Raw genomic sequence first — 21,664 nt, forward strand, 5'->3', positions numbered from 1 at the left:
ATGATAAGAACATATTTGTGAAATTATTATCCAATATTTTTTCTCCAAATATTTCCCATTTCCTCGCCTGTCTTTTAATTTGGCATTTGGCCAAAGCTTATTGTTTCCTATGTTCTTTTTGGATTCAAAGTTTCATATACTCAAGATTTAAGGGAAACAAGTGTCATGGATTTGAGGAGAGTGAAGCTTTCTTCGGAAAAGAGAAAAGATACCTTTGGGTTAAGGAGAAAGACTGTGCATCTTGGACAGAAGGGCCCTGGACCCTGCTTCTTGGACAGCCCCATGAAGGCAATAAAACACCAGATGGACTTGGAAGACACTAGAGGAGAGCTTGAAATCCATTACGGCCACATTCCAATAAGATCCTGGACTACTACTTCTGCACAGATTCACCAGAATGGCCCCCATTTCCTTGACTAGAGATTCTTTGGAAGTGGTGAAGACTCAGACCTAAAAACACCAAGCAGAGAGCAAAGAGGGCTGTCTAAAGTACTGTAGGGAGCAAACCTAGTATCCAATATGATAATGAATAGTTCAGTACATACCCATACATACAGAAGGCTTCAAGAACCAGAAGAATGTTGCATATTCTCTCATGTCTTCAGTTTTGGTCAGCTCCCTAGAACTTAGATTCAGTGCTAAAGTTGTGAGGGGGAGAGGGCACAGTATACTGATGAATTAGTTTTTGTCATTTGACATAATGGGAGTTCAAAGTAAAAATTCAGTTGAATTATAGACTATAAAGTTATAATATCTCACTTACTTGAGTGTAGATTGAAATTTAAAGTCATTATATTTGAAAAAAATAGCGGAAAAGGATTGTTACAGAACAGAAAGAGTTTGTCCACCTGCCACCTGATGCTGGCAGAAGCAAACAATAAATAAGAATTGCAGTGGAGAAATACTGGCTATTTTATTATGAATGGCATCACCCAGGAGAATGGGAAGCTAATGCTCAAAAGCCCAAACTCCTCCATCCAGGGTTCGGGGCAGGTGTTTGAGGGTATAGGGGGAACAGGATGTGGAAGAAATGATGATGGGGCAAGTTTGAATTGGAGGACCTTGGAGTGTGGTCATTTATGTTAAAGGGAATCAACACGGGATCTTCTTGGACAATTGGACCCTCTGTGAAAAGGTTGGAAGTTCAGGTTCTGGTTATGTCCTAGTCCTTTGGTTCTGTGTATATGTAGGTGGGGGTGAGGCATATGTGGGTTCTGGTTGCAGCTGGAGATAGAAGTTCTCTCTTCTGTGCATGCCTCAGCTGTATGACTTCCAGTTTTGATCTGTTGTTTCTGAAAAACTCACAATCTTGTTAAATAGGGTAGGACAATTCTCAGCTGGTCCTGTGGTTACAGGATGAGAATGAGTACCATAATCTCAATTGACTTCTACCACTTTTTTACCTTTAGCTGAAGCCAGTGAAGGTGAGTTCCTCTTTTTCTAACAAGAACATAATCTTCTTTGATGGCTGTTTTAAAGCATAGTCAGTATCAGTAGGATGATAAGAATTAGAAAGAGCTCTTAAGGGCTCTGTCTCCATATTCTGCTGTGAGGTACTCTGCTGCAGGAATCCTACCTTCAGTGAAGTGTCAACATTTTTTTCTTCTCTTGCTTTCTTTGTTTTATTTGCTTATGTATTAAGGCTGTCTTCTGTTTTATTGCTCAGAAAATAAGTAATATTTTAATGTACAGATTTGCTATGATATAGGCTGTGTAATACTTTAAATTTTTTATTTTAGTTTACCTGCTTCTCCAATTTTAAATTTCCTTTTATTCTCATTACCTTAAAGATCTATCGTCAATTTATTTTCTCATTTTTCCTCTTTTAAACTTGTTTTTACTTTATTTGCTGCTATTAACTTCTTTTATTACCTGTTTCTCCTTTCTGGTTTTATGTTTTGAATATATTGTTATTCAAATATATTATTTTCTCTTAAAGGAAGTGTGACTTCTTTGCTAACTAGCAGACAAGAAGCAGAGTTCATAGCATGGGAGTTGTGGAGAAAACCTACACATTGAACAGGGAACGTTGGAAGGTTAAAGTTAAATGGAGAAGATATTATTATCTGGCCTAATACATGTCTGCTGATATTAACTTAACCTTTTTTCAAGTTAAAATTATTGTAGCTTTGACTTGTGATTAGGAATTTGGAGGTAACCAGTTGTCTACTCATGAACTGGAGAGACTCTCAAAAATTGTTCTTGAAAATCTCGAACCTTTTCATGGGTTGACCTTCAACTCACTTCCATCCTATCACAGGGAACACTATATACACATTTGGCTTTTCAACTCTCAGAAAAGAGTAGCAGTACAAGGTGAAAAATATAGATCTTTCTTAAAACCTCTTTGAAGAGCAATTTGGAAATTTTTGCTAAAATTTAAAATACCCATAGAGCAATTCCACATTGGAGAATGAAAGAGATATCCTGTGGAAATACTCACAACTGTACTCAAAAATGTTACTAAAACAATGTAAGTCATAGCCATAAATTGAAAAACAATCCAAATGCTAATTTGGTAGAATATTTTATTTCAAGTACATGCTAAATAAAGTTCATCTTCTGGTTCCAGCAACAAAAGAAATTGAGCTTCTGAGGGTCCCTGCTCATTAAAATAGAAAAATTCAGAATAAAATGTATATTTAAATTTTTTAAAATGTATCTGGGGAAAAAAAACTGTAGGAGCCAATAATAACAACAACAAAAAATTAAAACCAGTATGTTTAATATATAAAATGATGACATGGTAGCCTTGGGACGATTTTAGTCTAAGGTGTAGGACCAAATAGTTGGGAATAATGATTAAAAAACATATTTAGAAATAGGAGTTGTACCCTTGGAACTTACTTCCATACATAGCCTGAAAGAAAGGGGAGTATAAAACCTCACAATTGCAAGTATTGGTTGTTATTATGGATAAGCCTTCTAAAGATCACTTTAAAAAGTTAGATAAGGATTTTGTGAAAATAATGGAAGGTATATATTTTTTAAACTTACGGAATCTCTCTACAAATGCAAACAAGTAACTGGGCCGTCACTTTAGTGGACAAAAAGGACACTATCTACAATAAAACTAGGAGACATGGTATTTCCATAACCGTAGATTAGAGAATAACAAATCCTGACATTGTATAATCTATGACTGGGCAAGCAAAAAGCAGCATAATATTTCAAACTAATCAACAGGTACTTACTGGAAATTACTATAGCTCAGTATGGGAATAGCAGCTTAAACTAGAAAATATTTTTACATACATGAATTTGAGAATGAGCACAAGGGACGTGATAAGATCTGAAAGAGGCGGAGCAGCACCATCAACTTTCAAAACTAAACACAAACCTATGAGAAATTGACAGGATTATAATATAAATTAGGCAGAACAGTGACTATAGGAGCAAAAAGAGAAGTTTATATAAAAGTGACAGAGGAGAACAGAGCCAAGAAATTGTCAAAAAGTAAGAAGCTATATCTTTTAACACTTCATTAAAACTACAAGACAGATTTCTAGATAAGTGATGCTGGAAAAGCTATTATGACCCATTCATCTCTCCTGTAAATTAAGAAAAACTAAATTTGTTTACATGTTAAGTATTTATAAGGGAAAAAAATAGAACAAGGAGCATAATAATGTCCCTACAGAAAACTGAAGCCAGAAAGACATGCCCACAAAATAAGTAAAATGTATAACCTTAAAAAAAAAGTATAACCTGATAACCTAACATTTAAAAATGAGCTAAGAATTAAGAAAGTTATAGGTGAATTTTATGACATCTCCCTTAGCATAATACTCTCTCAAGATCCATCCATCTGGTTGCAAATGGCAATATTTTATCATTTTTTATAGCTGAGTAGTATTCCATTGTGTGCATGTATATGTGTGTGTGTGTGTGTGTGTGTGTGTGTGTGTACCACATCTTCTTTATCCATTTATCTTTCAAAATACACTTAGGTTGTTTCTATGTCTTGGCTATTGTGAATAATGATGCAATGAACATAGGTGTACATATATCTTTATTAATAAGTGTTTTCACACTTTTGGGATGGATACCCAGAAGAGGGATTCTTGGGTCATATAGTAGCTTTGAGGAACCTCCATACTGTTTTCTATAGTGGCTGTACCAATTTACATTCCCACCAGTGTTCTCTGAGGATTCCTTTTTCTCTACAACCTCTCCAACACTTTTTATTTCTTGTCTTATTGATAATAGTCATTCTAACAGATATATAGTTTTGATGTACATTTCCCTTATATCTTTATATATCTGTTGGCCATCTGTTATGTTTTCCTAGGAAAAGTGTCTGTTCAGGTCCTCTGCCATTTTTTAATTGGATTGTTTGTTTTTTTGTTGTTGTTGTTGAGTTGTATGAGTTCTTTATATATTTCGAATATAAACCCTTTATCAGAGGTATTGTTTGAAAATAACTTCTCTGATTTGGTTAGTTGCCTTTTTGTTTTGTTGATGGTTTCCTTTGCTATGCAAAAGCTTTTTAGTTTGATCTAATGCCATTCATTAACTTTTGCTTTTACTTTCCTTGCCTTTGGGGTCAAATTCACAAGAACCATGTAATTTCGCTCATATGCGGGATATAAAGCAGAAAGCAACAAATAAACTCATAAGCACAGACAACAGTATGGTAGTTACCAGAGGGGAAAGGGGGTGGGGGAGAATAAAGAGGGCAAAATTAGTCGAATATTATAGAGAAGGAAGGAGACTCGACTTTGGGTGGTGAGCACAGAATGCAACATACAGATGATGTATTATAGAATTGTACACCTGAAACTTATATAATATTATTAACCAATGTTACTTCAATAAATTTAATTTAAAAATCCACTTATACACTCACAGTATAATGTTTCCGGATAAATAAATAACCTGTGGGAGATGTCCTTCATTTTTTATGCTAAACTTGATATATAAAATTCTTCTGTTATATTTTAATCAATCTTATACACAATAATCTTGCCTTTCTTTTCAATCTTATGACATAAAATTGCATTACTAGAAAAAAATTAGCACATATAAATAGCATTTAAAATATAGTAGCCTAACAATGCTATTTATAAGTCACTTGGACAAATAATTAACTCTTCGATAATAAACTGTATTTTAAAAAATAATAAAATGGAACTGATGAATACTCCTTAATAAGAATAAAACATATAATCTTTCCTTATGATCCAGGAATTTTACTCTAAAGGATCTCTTACACATTGGCCCAAAAATGTCTACTATAGCATTGTTTATAATAGCAAGAAGCTGGAAATAAGCTAAATAATCATCAAGGGGGTACTGTAATGTATTCATTCAATTGGCTACTGTACAATAGTTAATATGAATTAACTAGTTCTAAATAGATTGGCTGTGCACCTACCTGCTAATTTCTATCCGTGTGAACTTGGCAAATCCACTTAATTTCCCTAGGCTGTTGGTGTTCCTATCTGTAATATGGACATAGCAATAACTACTCTGCAGTGTTGCAGTCAAGTTTAGAGTTATTATATGCATAGAGCTCTTTGCACAGTGTGAAACCTGGCAGACACTCAGATGATAATTATCTCAGAATTGCACTAATGCTGCCAAGTTTACTTAACTCAGTTATAGTAAGTGAAATAAATAGAGCTTTAATAAAGAGGCAAAAGTTGCCAGATCCTTTTCATTATGTTGCCTTAGCCGAGGTCCAGGTCTCTTATTGCTTGAATTATTACAATAACCTCCTATCTGATCTTCTTGATTCCAGTCTTTTTCTTCTTATCAATGGGTTTTCAAACCATGGTTCACAACCCACTAGCGATCTGTGAAATCAATTTAGTAGGCCAAGACCAGAATTTTAAAAAATGAAACAGAAATAGAAAGTATCAGTGCATCACATGTAGTGCAACATTGTGTTGTTTTGTGAGACTGTTCTTCAGTTCTGTTTCTGCGGGCACAATGTTCTGTGTCAGAGCATTTACTATGGGTAACAAAGTTTGATATATCTCTACAAATGGTCCATTCTCTCTAAGTCAGTGACAGTGATCTGCTGCAATGCAAATCTGGTTATATCCCTTTCCGATTTATTCTTTATGGCTCTCACTAGCTTTCATGAAAAAATTTAAGTCTTGACACCCAAGGTCCTTTGAGATCTTAGTTAAGATGTTTTTCAGACTTATCTCATCTCCACAGCCTCTGATTACTCCCATTGGCACCCTAGTGGTTTGTTTGTAGCTCACTGAACAAGTTCTATTGTTGGCCTTCACACCTTTGCACATGTGGTCCCTCCCCGCTGGTTGCCTCTTTTCTCCTTCTGTAGCTAATATATCCTGTTTATGCTTTAAAATTCAGTTTATGCCACTTCTTTCAGGAAGCCTTCTTTGATTTTCTTTCTCCTCTGGCCTCCACAAGTGCTATATCATTAAATTTATAATAATACTTGTTGCCAAGTATGACCATTTAAATTTATTAAACTGTGTTATCTACTAGCACTTATGTTTCTTGAAAGCAAGAACTGTATTTTACTTAAATAAGAATCCTGTTATTAAGAATAATAGCACAGAACCTGGCATCTCCCAGAACCTAAATATGTGTTTGTTGAATGATTGATTATGCCAACTTGAGTGGAAAATGAGAGATCCTGGGTACACCTAATGAAAATCTTAGGAATAAATTTGTCTTATTTTTTAAGTTTAATTTGACTTTTAACTGATCTCTAGTTTATTATTTTTTATTATAAGGCAAAAAAGGGACCATTTGGAGCTCCATATAGAAAAGCAGATATAAATGTGGTTACCCTTTGATATTTTACAGTCTTTTGTCTATTAATTTTAACTAGAATGCTATAGCTATGAAACCAATGCTTTAGCACCTTTGAGATATATACATATGTGTGTGTGTGTGTAAAATTATATATATATATAAAATCAGTCTCCTAATGTCTGAAGTAGCTAATTAAATAAAGTTCATCTACAGAGCTGCTTTTGGTACATGCTGTCCTCAGTTAACACATTCCTTGCACTATATAGATTGATAAGTCTTTTGAGCCAAAAGGTTTGTCAAACCATTAGTTATCGAATATGTGACATGTGGGTAGTGAAAATTCCTTTAGATAGATTTCTTGTGGATCTGATATAAATAAAATATACTGTTACTCTTCAAAGATGAATTTTCTGGGTTTTTATTTCACATTCTCTCTGGCATTTCCTGTCTTTCGATCATTTCTTTATGGCTAACAGCTTTGTAAAGCAGGGATACAGGGAGAATAGGAGGAAATCAAAATATGATGTTAAGTGCTAATAGTCATAAAAATGACAGTTAAGTAGTCTTCAGCACTCAGTATCTGTCAGGTACTATAATGAGTGCTGTTATGTGCATTGTGCATCACCCCATTAAATCCTCACACCAACCCTACATGCCTTATTTGGAGAAATTAAAGTTTGGTAAGGTAAAGTAAGCTGTCACAGTTATATAATAGAGCTAGTTTCTCATTTTTTTATATTTAAAAATGGTAAAAATATGATCGGAGAGAAGGTGGAAATGGGGGCTAAAAAAAAAAATGCTCTGCCTACCCATGAATTATAGAGTATTTTGGACAATGAATATTGTACTATATTTTGCAGAGTTTTACTGGTTTGGTGCATTTTGCTGTACAAATGAGATTTTAATAAAAATGAAGCCACTAATTTCATTCATTCATTTATTCATATTTTAAGGTCTGAAGACATAAGCAGAAATAGGAAAAATCAAAACCAGTCAATTAAGGAGCTAAATATATAAATAACGTTATAGCATGTAATCAGAGATATAATTGATTTGAACATGCAACAATAAGAGAAAAATAAAATGACCACTTAAGCACTTAACTTTTTCTGGAGAAACCAGAGAAGACTTTCTGAAGAGGTAACAGTTGTACTGAGTTTTGAAGAATGAGTAAGAGATTGACAGTTAATTCCTTAAATGAATGTTATTATTACACACACACACACACACACACACACATATACACATGCATATATATATATGTACACACACACATATATATATATTTTTTATTATAAGGCAAAATATATATATATATGGCATATAGCAGTACTGGCCCAAAAAGCTGCTTCAAAGAACAAACATCCAAAAAGCTAATAAAAGCAATAGCCAGTGATCAGAATTATAACATTATAACTTCTTAGACACATTGTATTCCCTAGGCTTTAAAATACGCTCAAATGACAAGTAAAAAGTTAACTTTTTAAATGAATATTTGATGGGAGTTTAGTGGTGGGGAATGACGGAAGTATTGGGAGTGAAGAAGTTTGACAACTACTGTTCTAAAGAACTAGATGCCTTATCATTTCATTTTTTCAGATTCTGTTTCTTTCTATGTTGAATGAGGCATAGTCATAACAATGCCATTACCCTGAGCATTCACAGCTCATTCTCATGTATGTGATGAGGATTGTCTTTCTTCTGTCCCTCACCTCGTCCTTGACTGCTTCCGAATTCTTAGCTATAGCATTAATCAGAAGATCAAAGGAATATCATTAATAACCCTTGAACTTTTTAGAAGTACTCATTTTAGGGAAAGCCCCAAAGGATTGTTCAGCTATTGTTTTTGCCCATGTGAAATCATGGAAAAGTGTAAAATCAAGAATAGAATGTGTTTTGCTTTTCCAGATCTGCTTGGTACAAGTGCAAAAGAAACTGCAGATGGAAGCTTACAGATGGAAGTCCACTGATCATACAGCTGTTTCTTTGTTGGTACGGAAAACCAATTGTGGGTGGAAGCAATGGAGGAAGAGACAATATTAGCATGCACTGGCATTTTAATTATACCTACCATAATTCTAATGTTCTGTTCTGTGGTGAATTGTTTGGGGAGTTGTCTTGAAATTAGAATCCAATTTTGCAAACTTGAATCAATTAAAGTAGTACTGTTTGGAAATACACAGAGACGTGAGTTTGCAAAAGATTTTCCAGTAATCTTGCTTTGTGATGTTTAGAGTTCCTCTGACGACTCTTGGGTTGAAGGGGAGAGAGAAGGGAGAAGGTCAAGATTTAAAGTGCCCCATTTCTGTTCCCTAGGATTGTCCACTGGAGAACATCTTTAACTTCTCAAACTATTTAAACTGTCTCGAAATACTCTTACCAGAAGCCAGACTGGCTGGGCATGAATCCAGCTTGCCTAAAAGAGGTAACGTGACTCTAATCTCGTGCTGCCATCCCTCTTTTCTGGGATTGAAAACTTGAGGGCAAATTAAGTACACTACATATTAAGGGTCATGCTGAATTTCATTTCATAAATTATTATGAGCCTGCTATAATTAGGAGTGAGTGAGAGAGACACTGTTCTCACCCTCCTGGAGCTTATGGTCTATTAAAGAAAACATATTAAACTAATTAATTGAATATATCGTGATAAATGTAATGAATGCAAAAAAGGAATGATATAAGCACATATAGAAATGGAGCTAGAAATAGATTAGAGGGTCAACAAAAGCTCTTCTAGGCAACTTAAGGATTGCATACTGAACAGTTATATGTATGTTAACAAGCAAGGAAAAAGAGCTCCAAGTAGAAGGAACAGCAGATGTGAAGGTTCTGTGGCTAAAGGGGACTGACTTGTTTGAGGACCTGAGAGACAACTAGTGTGTCCGGAGCAGAGACTGGGGCCAGGAGGCCAGGAAGTGTGGGCATGGATTGGGCTGAAGAGAGCCTTGTAAGCCCTAATAATGATATTTTCCTTTATTCTAAGAGCAGTGGAAAACCAAAGATTTTAAAGAGGGAAGTGACATGTTCCAAGGTGAGCATTTTTAAAAGGTCCATTTGGTGCTCATGTGTAGATTGATTTGGAAAGTAGCAAGTCCAGAAGCATATTTAGTGAAGAGGTGCTGGTACCAGTAGTGATAGAGAGAAACTTACAGAACTGGGAGAGATTTAAGATCATATGGACAAAGGGATCAATTAGATATAGCCGATTAGATATGAATTATGAAAAAGGAAGTGGTATTAAGGGTAACCCTAAATTTTCTCAATAACAAATGAGAATTTGTTTGTGTAATTTGCTGACATTAAGACTCAAAGAGGACCAGGCTTGGTGAGTGGGTACGAAGCAGGAAAAGTGTGAGTTCAAGCTTGAACCATTGAATTTGGAGTTCCTCTGAGAAACACCCAGATAAAGTGGCAAAATGAAAATGGAAGAGTGGAAGGGCTGAAGTGAGATGAACCTGAATTTGTAATCCTTATTCTACTATTTACCATCCGCAAGACCCTGGACAAGCTTTTACATCTTCTTATGCATCACTTTCCCCAACTGTAAAATGGAGATAACAATAATAGTATCTGCACTGAGTTATTGTGACTATTAAGTGAGAATACACATAAAACTAACAGTACTCATGAGTGGAAACTAGATGAGGTGTTATAGAAAGGGAACAGTAGGTAGCCTGAGATGACTCTTCATCTCTTATCATTTAAATTTTAAAAATAATATATATGTTATTATATGTATACTTACAAAAAAATGAATTAAATATGAAAGTATATAAAAGAGTAAATTGAAAACATACATGTACAGCACTTGGTATAGCACTTGGCGAGTAGTCAGTAAATATTAGCTGTCTCTAGACATAGGGTCCTGGAGCTCAGAGAGAGTTCTGGTCTAAAGATAGACCTTTAGTTGCCCTTGCATTATGACAGTAACAGAAGCCATGGGAGTTTACCAAATCATTTGGAGAGAGAATGTTGGGTTAAAGAGAGCCAAGGGTTGAACTTTGAGAAATTTCGACTGTTAAAGATCAAGTAGAGGAAAACGAATCAACAAAGGAGCAGCAAACATGGCAGAAGGAAAACTGCCCAGCGGGGCAAGGTGAGCTTATATTCAAAGAAGAGGTAAACGATATGGCATGTTGTTTTAAGCTATAATGAGTGGAAAACGACAAAGGATGCCTTGGATAAATTAAACTGGTGACTTGAGCTGGCTCTTTGGATGATTAGGCAACAGGTTTTTTTTGAGAAACTATCTGGTTCCTTATTTTAAATAAAATCTTGGCTTCTGTTCTGGAAACTGGGCCAGTCTGTCATCTGGAAGTTGAATCCATGTTTATTATAATATTCTCTGTCTATAGAGAATATTATACTACTTAAAATTGAGTCAGTTTATGTAAAATGAAAAAATGACATTTATGTCAAAGGAAAACACACAGGTACAAAAAAAGGAAACTTTATTCTGTTCATTCAATGTATAACCTTTATTTTTTTTAACAAAAATATTTCGTTTTCTTAAATTATGATTCCATTGACAGCCATCTTTCTTCCTAATTTCCTTTTTTATAAAAATGGACACTTTCCCACCTATATTTTGGGGAAAATGTTGATTGTTTAACCTGGTAAAAAGATGAGCGCTATGAAAACCACTTCATTTCAGATAAGTAGAAATCTTCCGAAGGAAGAGATGGGTTTAATTCTATTTTTCAGTTACATAGCATTTTACTTGAAGACATTAAAAAGTGGTAGTTTTATTGGGGGAAAAAGTAGTTAAAGCTAATCACACCATGAAGAGACTGGGAAATGAATGAAATAAACGAGCCATGATGAATTTGTAGTTTGAGGTGGCATTCTGAAGGGGAAGAATTCTTGCTCCAAATTCTGCTAGGATTCTGAGCCAAGGCTGTTAGGGAGTGAGAGGAGGATGCTTTAAATAGCTTCTCCTACTTTGCATCAGTTCTGCACATTCAGGGTGCAGCAGAGCACTGAGGTTAAGGTCTTGTGTTTTGCACCTTTAGATTCCTTCTAGCCCAGTTTCGAATTCCAGGCAAGTCATTTACTGCTATGAACATTCACTTTCTAATCTGAGAATTGGAGATAATAGTCCAGGCTGTTAGGAGCTGTAGGTAAGTTAATGCAGGCAAAGCTCTTGGCATACAGGAAACTCTCCTATATAGCATGGCCAACATTCTGAAGCGTGGCCAACATTCTGAAACATGAGAATTCCCTCAGCAGAATTGTTAAGCTGCTCATTTTTACCTTTCCCAAGTTCATTTAGAAAACTTCTTTCTGTTCTCTCTAATTGCTTTCTCTCAAACTTCAATATTATCTGTAAACATTATAAGCCTGACCCTCCATCAACAAATTCAGTTATGCAAAATAATTTTTATTTTATTCAAACTCAACTTGATTTTTTTTTTTTGAGAATTTATTCTGCTAGGGAGGGTAATAACAACCTCCATCAACCTGAGGATATCTCTTCCGACCCTTTACCCAGGGTTATATGTAAATATATGAAGCATTCACGATGTCAAAGCTTGGGAAGAAGAGATATTTGTTCTTAAACATGCAAGTGGCTGCTATCTCCACGCTTTGGCTTAATCCTCAACATCCATCATCATTAGCCCCACTGAGAGGTCATGGTTCTCATGTGCCTGGCCTCATCTTGTCTGAGATCTTCCCTAATTGCACATGGGCCAGACTGTGGGACTCCTTCCCCAGGGTGGGGAAGCTATGCTTTCTTCCCAGCTTCTCCCAGTTATTTGGTCTATACCCGAGCCACTAAGTTCTATTCTAGGTTAATTCCTCTCTTCACCTGTCACATCTCTCATTTGTAGCAATGATCACAGCCAGTTGCCCTGCCCCTCAGGTTTACGAACATATTATGGAAGTTAATGCTTTCAACCATGGAGCACACTGAAATAATACATAGTAAATGAAATGTCACGCAGAATTTATTATGTATACTCAACTCAGCAGAAAGACATTTTAAAAGAGCAAGTTTTGTTTTTCTTATAATGGACCATGACAGTATATACTGACAATGAATTTTTAAATCTCCTATGATTAATATAAGAGGGCTCATTACAGAGCCTAGTAAGGGGAACCTCAAAGTCAAAATCATCACACCTATATCAAAGAGGCAAACAAGGCCTGAAACAGTAAGCATGCTTTAGAAAAATAAACTTATTTTTTTCTGGTGCTTATGTTTTGACTGAAAGCCAACACCATGCTTTTAGGCCTTGTAAGAATTTTTTATGACTTCTTCTGGACCCAGTAGTTCTGCAGAATTTAGCAAGAGGGAAAAAATGTTTACCTTCCTTCTCTCTGGTCCACTTGTAAATGTGGCTTTCCTGTTGCCCTTGGTTATTTCCTGAATTAACAGAAATTGGAGGGAAAGTAATTCAAAATTTGGTTTTCAAAGGGAACAAGGGAACTGGGAATCATTATTTACCTACCAGACTGAAGCAGACCTTGGGGCCCATCTGGTATGCCATGTTTCTGGGTAATTAACATGCACCCACACTTTTATTTTGTTTCCTTTCTCAAGCGAATCTGAAAATGTGTGCTAACAGACTGTAACACAAAGGAGCCAATGTTAAAAAATTATTGTACTCATCCCTTTTAGAAAAACAATGAAAAAAACAAAAAAAACAAAAAACTTTGTTGTGCCACAAAGGCAAAAGCTGCCGTGATAGCTGCCAGCAACTCTGGGTCCCAGACGGAATCGCTTGTTCTCTTTAGTCACCACATTTGGTGAACAATGTTGTGGGCCCAATATTCCCCCTTCCTTTCCATCAAGCTTGTCATTCAGAGCCGTCTAGAGGGGAGGGGAGGGGACATTTACATGAACTAATGTTTACAGCCATAGCGGTACAACTCCATTCGTGGATTGGATTTTAAATGAGGGGTTAGTTCTCACTGATTACCAGCTTCAGTTTGTTTTCACAAGTAACTTTATCATAACTGTAAATTCAAGTGAGTCAACCTACTGGATGGCGGTTCAGTGGATCTTTGTTTTGGCAATATATATTCGATTTAATCTAAAGGGAAAAGAAATTCTTCTTTGCATAAAGCCTTCTGGGAGAATTCAATAAATAGGTCACATATACAAGTCTAAACAATTTCTTTCTGGAAGATTTTACTCTGTAATCCATAAAATATCTGGATGGTTTTTGGTCAACCTGAACGAATACATGGGAAAACTCAGGCTGTCATGGTGAACATAAGTGAAAACATTTATTATATAAATAAAACTTTGCAGCTGAAAGAACGGCTGAGGGGTAAGGGTGAGAATTAAATGGAATTTCATTGTAGCACATTAGTCTCAGAACATAGGCCTTTAAAACTAAATGAATTATTCTTAACACAAATTGCTATTTAATATTTACTTTTAAAAATGTAAAAATGTTACATAATTTCGGGCAAACACAAATCGTTTTCTGATTTAAGAGCATTCTAGTTTTAGATTTTATATACACTAGAAAACTATTCTAAAGACATTATATCCCCATTCTACTGATGAGAAAACTGAGGTTTAGAAACAAAGTACTTGTCTAGGTAGATCTTAAACTCAAATGGATCCAAGATTCATTTAGTTCCTCCCTCTTCCTTTCTCCTTGAATTATTTTATTCCTGCCATAATTCTGCTATTAAGATAGATGCCTGGGTACAAAGATGCATAGGACAACAAGACCAAAATAACCACTCTAAGAGCGATTGTATTTCATGTAGGAAGAGAGATGAGACAATGTAAGTCATAGATGTATGAATACGGGGATGTAGAGAGTAGAGAAGAGTGCTTGAGTTTTGTGCGTGTGTCTATGTGTCTTTCTGTGTGTGTGAGTGTGTGTATGCACGTGCGTGCGTGTGTGTGTTGGAAGTTGGTGGCCTAAAGAGTTCTAAAGATCTATAGGAATAGAGAATTCTATAAATATTTACCTTCAAGCAAACTAAGATATAACTGTTGCATCATTTTTCTCCATGGGCTCTCATTTATCAGTTCCAATGACACCAGAGAAAAAGCCACAACTGGGGCTAACTCTGAGTTCAGGACGTCTGCTAGTAGAACTAAGAGTAGCTATGGGTGAGTAGGCCATGAGCATTCAAACTGTGATGGAGGGTGAGAGAGATCCTTTAGGTGTCCTTTCTTTCTTAGTCCTTATTTTTTATCTAAATCTTATAGAGAAGGACAGTGTGAATGGGGTTGAGTGAAAAGGAGTCCTTTCAAAATTTTTCTGGAAAGGAACCATTTTGTGGACATGATAAGTTTTCGTAGACCAGGATGTTAATTTTTAAAATTTGTTTCTTTCTAAACTGCATATACTATAATGAAGTAAAATAATTTCCATCTTTTATGTAACTGGATATTGTAGTGTCCTTAGGAAAGAAAAAAAGCACAGATTGAAGTGATCAGAGCTTCTCTGCCCCTCTGTGTCTATTGGGTCCTTTGGGATACAAAGATAATTCAGAGTGCCAGAGATTTATTGGAGTCAATGCTCATGAAAGAAATATAAAAGGAAGAAGGAGCAAGAAGAAGCAAAGAAAAACTTTAGGTCATGAAGTAGGTGTGCTACTCATTAAAGGAGAAGGGAAGAGCTTTAGACTGCAGTGCAGCAATACAGAGTCTTAGCCAGTCCCATGGGTTCTGGGGCACAAAATTACCCACAGAGGCATCTATAGCGTCAGAAATGGTGCCTGGTACCTCCGTTTGGCTGAAACAGTGGCTAGAGACTGCCCAGGAAGAATGTGACCCTGGCTCAAACATTGCTGATCACAGCTAACTGGCAAGGTATTTTTTGAAGGCAGATATGGATAGCACACTTCCTGGGCTGCTGCACAAGGCTAGGAATGGGGTGAGGCTGACTCTGTGACCACACCTCCACAAAAGCCCGAATCTTACGTTGTCATGCATAAAATGCCACTGAAGAAAGGGGCATTTTACTCTAAAATTCCCATAGAAATCTATCCTATTTTACAAACCACCAGAGAAAAGCATTTTAGAATCTTTTTATTTTAAATATGTGATACATTTTGCTTCTACATTTAACACTCATGAGGAAAGTCTTCTGATAGATAATGTTTTAAATCTCTGATCCTGCTCTGTTCTACCCATTTTATCTGGCTTAACTTAGTGGAGAAGAAACACTGCCGATTTTCACCTACCCTGTGATAAATGCTTCCTCCTATTTTTTTCATTGAGGTTAAAGTAGCCCAACTGATTTTAACTTTATATGATATAACGGCCTTATATTTTTTAGGATATATATACTCGAATATACATTATAACATGTTTATTAATATGTATCTATGATATGTAGTATAGATGTATATTTATTAATACACACACATCCCCAGAGAATTTTTGTGCATTGGTTTATTGAAAATGCATTGCTAATAAAACTAGTTGCCATAAGAACAATTTTGGAAGACATTGAAACTATAGATGAGTGATTTTCAATGCTACAGTCATCGAAAAACTAAGCTGTGAAAATAATTACATCCTAAAATTCAAAGCTGGGTTTCAAACCAATCTGCCATGAACTAGCTAGATGACCTTAGGCATGTCATAAAGTCTTCTCTGTAAAATGAGGAGCTTCAGTTAGGTGAAATCCAAAATATTTTCCTGCTTCAACAGCCTTTAACAGTGTTTTCCAAACTGTTCATGCCCTGGAGGTCTATGATTTCTTATATGTTGAGAGAAAGATGTCCTAGGGAGAGATTTAAGTGAACCATAATCCAGACATCTCATCCCCCACTTTAAACAGAGCATCTATGTTTGATCTGTTTTCTGTGTTGGGTTTCAATGTAAAATTTCCATTTCAAAAACTTTAAAATTTGCAAACATCTATCTCTGATAAGTGGCAGGATGAGCTAAGTCATAGGTCAATGTAATCTTATCAGGAAAAAGCAATGTGTTTGTTTATTGGCTTAAATGTTTTTATTATAAAATGTGATATGCAGAAAATTGCATACTTTAAATCATAGGTACATTTTAACATTTGTCTGTAACACCCGTATAACTCCACCAAGTTGTGAAACAGCATTATAGGAACTACAGAATTTTTCATACATCCTTCATCACTTTGTCTTTATTTTATCATTATAAAGCAACTTAAGGCATCGTACAGCAACTATAACCTTATCCTGATTTTTCTAGCACTCTTTTATTTTTTTAGATTTTTTTACCACCTGTTTATGTATCATTAAAAATTAGATTAGTACTACCTGTTCTTGAAATATTTGTAAATAGAATAATACTTAATTACTATTTTATGACTTGCTTTTTCCTCCACACAAATTCATAAGTTTATATACATATCTGTAATTTATTCAGATCTATTTTGATGTGGTATCCCACTGTAACAATGTAATACATTTTATATATACCCATACTACTAATGATGAGCATGTGCAGTCTTTCAAAAAGTTGGTTACTATGAGCAATATTGCTATGAACATTTTTAAATCTGAATATTGGTGTATGTAAGCAAGCATATCTTTAAAGTACATATGTATAGAGTGGAATCGTCAGATATTATTGTTTGCATATATTCAGTTTTACCAGATAATGATAGTTTTCTAAAGTTACCATAACAATTTGCGCTCCTACAAATAGAACAGTTCCTGATGCTTATACCATTGCCTACATGAAGTACTGTCAGACTTTTATTCTTTCTCAATTTGATGGGTGAGCGTTGGTATCTTATCATGGCTCTAATTTTTGTTTTTCTAATGTTCAGCACCTTTTCATTGGGTTACTGGTTATTTGGATTTGTGTGTGTGTGTGTGTGTGTGTGTGTGTGTGTGTGTGTGTGTGAAGTGCTATTCAAGTTATACATTTATTTTTCTACTGAGTTGCAGAAGACAAGATCAATATATAAAAATAATTTTTAACACTACCAGTGAGCAAACAACGTGAAATTAAGAAAACAATTCCACTCACAATAGCACCAAAAAGTACAAATAAAATTCTTAGGAATAGGTTTTTAAGAAAATAAGGACAAGACATACAACTACAAAACTTTATTTAAATAAATTACATAAGACACGAATAAATGGAAAAACATTCTATGTTCATGGATAGAAAGACTACATACTGTTAAGATGGCAATACTTTCCAAAATAATTACATATGCAATTCAATACCTCTCAAAATCCAAGTTGCATTTTTAGAATTTATTGACAGGCTTGTTCTAAAATTTACATTGAATTTCAAGGAACCCAGACTAGCCAAACAGTCATGAGACAGAAGAACATAGTTGGAAGTCTCACATATGCCAATTTTAAAACTTGCTACGAAGTTATAGTAATCAAAACAGTGTAGTATGACCACAGAATAGACATATAGATCACTGGAATGCAGTTGAGAGAGCAGAATATGTTTATGGTCAATTTATTTTTAACAATGGTGTGAAGACCAGTTAATGGGGAGAGAACAGTCTTTTCAACAAATGGTGCTGGGAAACTGAGTATTCAAATTAAAAAAAAAAAAAGAATTTGAATTGCTCCCTCACATCATACACAAAAATGAACTCAAAATAAATCATAATTCTAAGGGTCAGAGCTAACTCTATAGAACTCTCAGAAGAAAGAAAGCATGAAAGTAAATCTCTGTAACCTTAGGTTAGGCAACGGTTTCTTGGATACAACAACAGAAGCACAAGTGAAAAAAGAAAAAAAATGGATCAATTAGACTTCATCAAAATTAAAGACTTTTGTGCTTCAAAGGACACTATCATGAAAGTGGAAATACAGCCCACACTGAATGAGAGAAAATATTTTCAAATTATATATTTGATAGAAAAAAAACATATCTAGAATACATAAAGGACTCACACAAGTCAACAATAAAAAACAACCCAATTAAAAATATGGGCAAAGGATTTGGATAAGACAGTTGTCCAGAAAGGATACACGAATGGCCAAGTAAAAATATGTTCAACATAATTAGTCATTAGGAAAATGCAAATCAAAACCACAATGGGATACCACTTCATAGTCATTAAGACAGCTACAATTGTTAAAAAAAAAAAAAAAAAAAAGCAAGTGTTGACAGGTTTGTAGAGAAAGTATAACCTTCATATATTGTTGTGGGAATGTAACATTGTGTAACCAATATGGAAAACAGTGTGGCAGTTCTTTAAAATGTTAAACATTGCATAGTAGTGAAGATAGCAGGAAACCTTGTCATATTTCTAATACCAAAAGGAAAATGCCCAACTTTTCTCCATTATATGCAATGTTGGCTGTAGTGTTTCTATAGCTAACCTTTATCAGATTAAGGAAATTTTCCTATATAGCATATTAGATCATTGTTTCTAATACTTTACTCCCTCTTTATGTTAGAATCATACATTCATACACTCTGCTATACAGATGCTCATTGCTTCCCAATGTTGGTGGTGTACATTTCCTTATTCTCTGATATTGCACTTGGCCAGATGACCTCTTTTTGACCAATGGGTTGCCGGTGCATATGATGTAAGCAAATATTTTAATTGTGCTTGCATGGTTTGCTTGTCTTCACAGCCTTCTGCCATCTACTATGAGAAACATATGCCCTGATAGCTGATTGTCCATTAGAATGAGAGAATACAGGCATACTTCAGAGATATTGTGGGTTTGATTCCAGATCACCACAATAAAGTGAGTATTTCATTAAAGCAAGTCACACAATATTTTTGGTTTCCTAGTGCATATAAAAATTATATTTACATTATATGAGAGTCTATTAAGTATGCAATGGCATTATGTCTAAAAATACAATTGTATATACTTTAATTTAAAAATACTTTATTGCTTAAAAAATGGTAACCATCATCTGAGCCTTCAGTGGGTTATAAACTTTTTGCCATTGATGGGTCTTGCCTTGATATTGATAGCTGCTGATTGATCAGAGTGGCAGTTGCTGAAGGTTGGGGTGGCTGTAACAATTTCTTAAAATAAGACAACAATGAGGTTTGCCACATAAGTTGACTCTTCCTTTCTCAAACTATTTCTCTGTAGCATCGATGCTATCTGATAGTATTTTACCCACAGGAGAACTTCTTTCAGAACTGGAGTCAGTCCTCTCAAACCCTGCCACTGCTTTATCAATTAAGTTTAAATGATATTCTAAATCCTATGTTGTCATTTCAACAATCTTCAGAGCATCTTTATCAGGAGTATATTCCATCTCAAGAAACCACTTTCTTTGCTCATCCATAGATGTAACTTTTCATATCTTAAAGTTTTATCATGAAATTACAGTAATTAAGTCACATGTTTAGGCTACACTTCTAATTCTACTTCTATAGCTATTATAACATCTGTAGTTACTTCTCTCACTGAAGTTTTGAACCCCTCAAAGTCATTCATGAGTATTGGAATCAACTTCTTCCCAACTCCTGTTAATGTTGATATTTTGACATCTTCCCAGGAATCATAAATGTTCTTAATGGCATCTGGAATGGTGACTCCTTTTTATAAGGTTTTCAATTTACTGTGTCCACATCCATCAGAGGAATTGCTATCTATGGCAGCAATAGCCTTACAAAATTTATTTCCTAAGTAATAAGACTTGAAAGTCAAAATTACACCTGGATCCATGGGGTGCAGAATGGATGCTGTGTAAGCAGGCATGAAAATAACATTAATATTTTTATGTATCTCCATTAGAGTTATTGAGTGACTGGGTGCATTGTAAACACATGTGCTGTGATCCAGACTTTGTTGTTCCATTTAGAGAGCATAGGCAGAGTATATTTAATGTAATTCTTAAAGGCCCTGGGATTTTTGGAATGGTAAATGAGCACTGGTTTCAACTTTAAGTCACCAGCTGCATTAACTCCTAATAAGAAACTCAGCCTGGCTTTTGAAGTTTTGAAGCCGGGCATTGACTTCTCCTTTCTAGCTGTGAAAGTCATAGATGGCATCTTTTTCCAAATGAAGGTTGTTTTGTCTACATTGAAAAATCGGTTGTTTAGGGTAGCCACCTTCGTTTATTATCTTAGCTGTATATTCTGGATAACTTGCTGCAGCTTCCACATCAGCATTTGCTGCTTCTCTTGTACTTTTACGTTATGGAGACAGCTTCTTTCCTTGAACCACATGAACCACCCTCTGTTGGCTTCAAACTTTCTTCTGTAGCTTCTCACTTCTCTCAGCTTCAGAAGTGAAGAAAGTTAGGGCCTTGCTCTGTATTAAGCTTTGTCTTAAAGAATTGTTGTGGCTGGTTTGATCTACCCAGATAATTAAAACTTTCTTTATATCAGCAATACAGCTGTTTTGCTTTCTTATAATTCTCTTGTTTACTGGAGTAGCACCTTTTATTTCCGTCAAGAACTTTTCTTTTCTTTTACAACTTGGCTAATCATTTCACTCAAGCTTTTAGCTTAGCTTTTAGCCTACTTCAGCTTTCAACATGCCTTCCTCACTAAGCTTAATCATTTCTAGCTTTTGATTAAAAGTGAGAGACATAAGCCATTGTAGGATTATGAATTGACCTAATTTTAGGTTTTTTTTGTTGTCATTTTGTTTTATTTCAGGGAATAGTGAGGCCTGAGGAGAAGGAGGGAGATATAGGAACAACTGGTCATTGGGGCAGTCATAATACACATAACATTTATTGCTTAAATTTACCATCTTATGTGGGCATGGATTGTGGTGCCCAAAAATAATTATAATAATAACATCAAAGATCACTGGTCATAACAAAGATAATAATAATAAAGTTTTAAATGTTGCGATGGAAATATGACACGGCAACACAAAGTGAGCAAATGCTGTTGGAAAAATGGTTTCAACAGACTTGTGCAATACAGGGTTGCCACACACCTTCAATTTGTGAAAAATAAAGTATCTGTGAAGTACGGTAAAATGAGATATGCCTATACATGCAGGAGACCTAAACACAACACTCAGCCTGTTAAGTCGATCAGTTATGCTG

At 35.1% G+C, this 21,664-nt stretch overlaps 1 pseudogene; it reads right to left on the reverse strand.

Moving 5' to 3' along the window:
* The window catches only part of LOC107195763, a 150,147-nt pseudogene extending 128,952 nt beyond the window's left edge, over window positions 1-21,195 (reverse strand).
* Between the last annotated feature and the right edge of the window lie 469 nt (window positions 21,196-21,664).

Source organism: Pteropus alecto, unplaced genomic scaffold (assembly GCF_000325575.1).
Source record: "Pteropus alecto unplaced genomic scaffold, ASM32557v1 scaffold20, whole genome shotgun sequence".
Taxonomy (NCBI): Eukaryota; Metazoa; Chordata; class Mammalia; order Chiroptera; family Pteropodidae; genus Pteropus; species Pteropus alecto.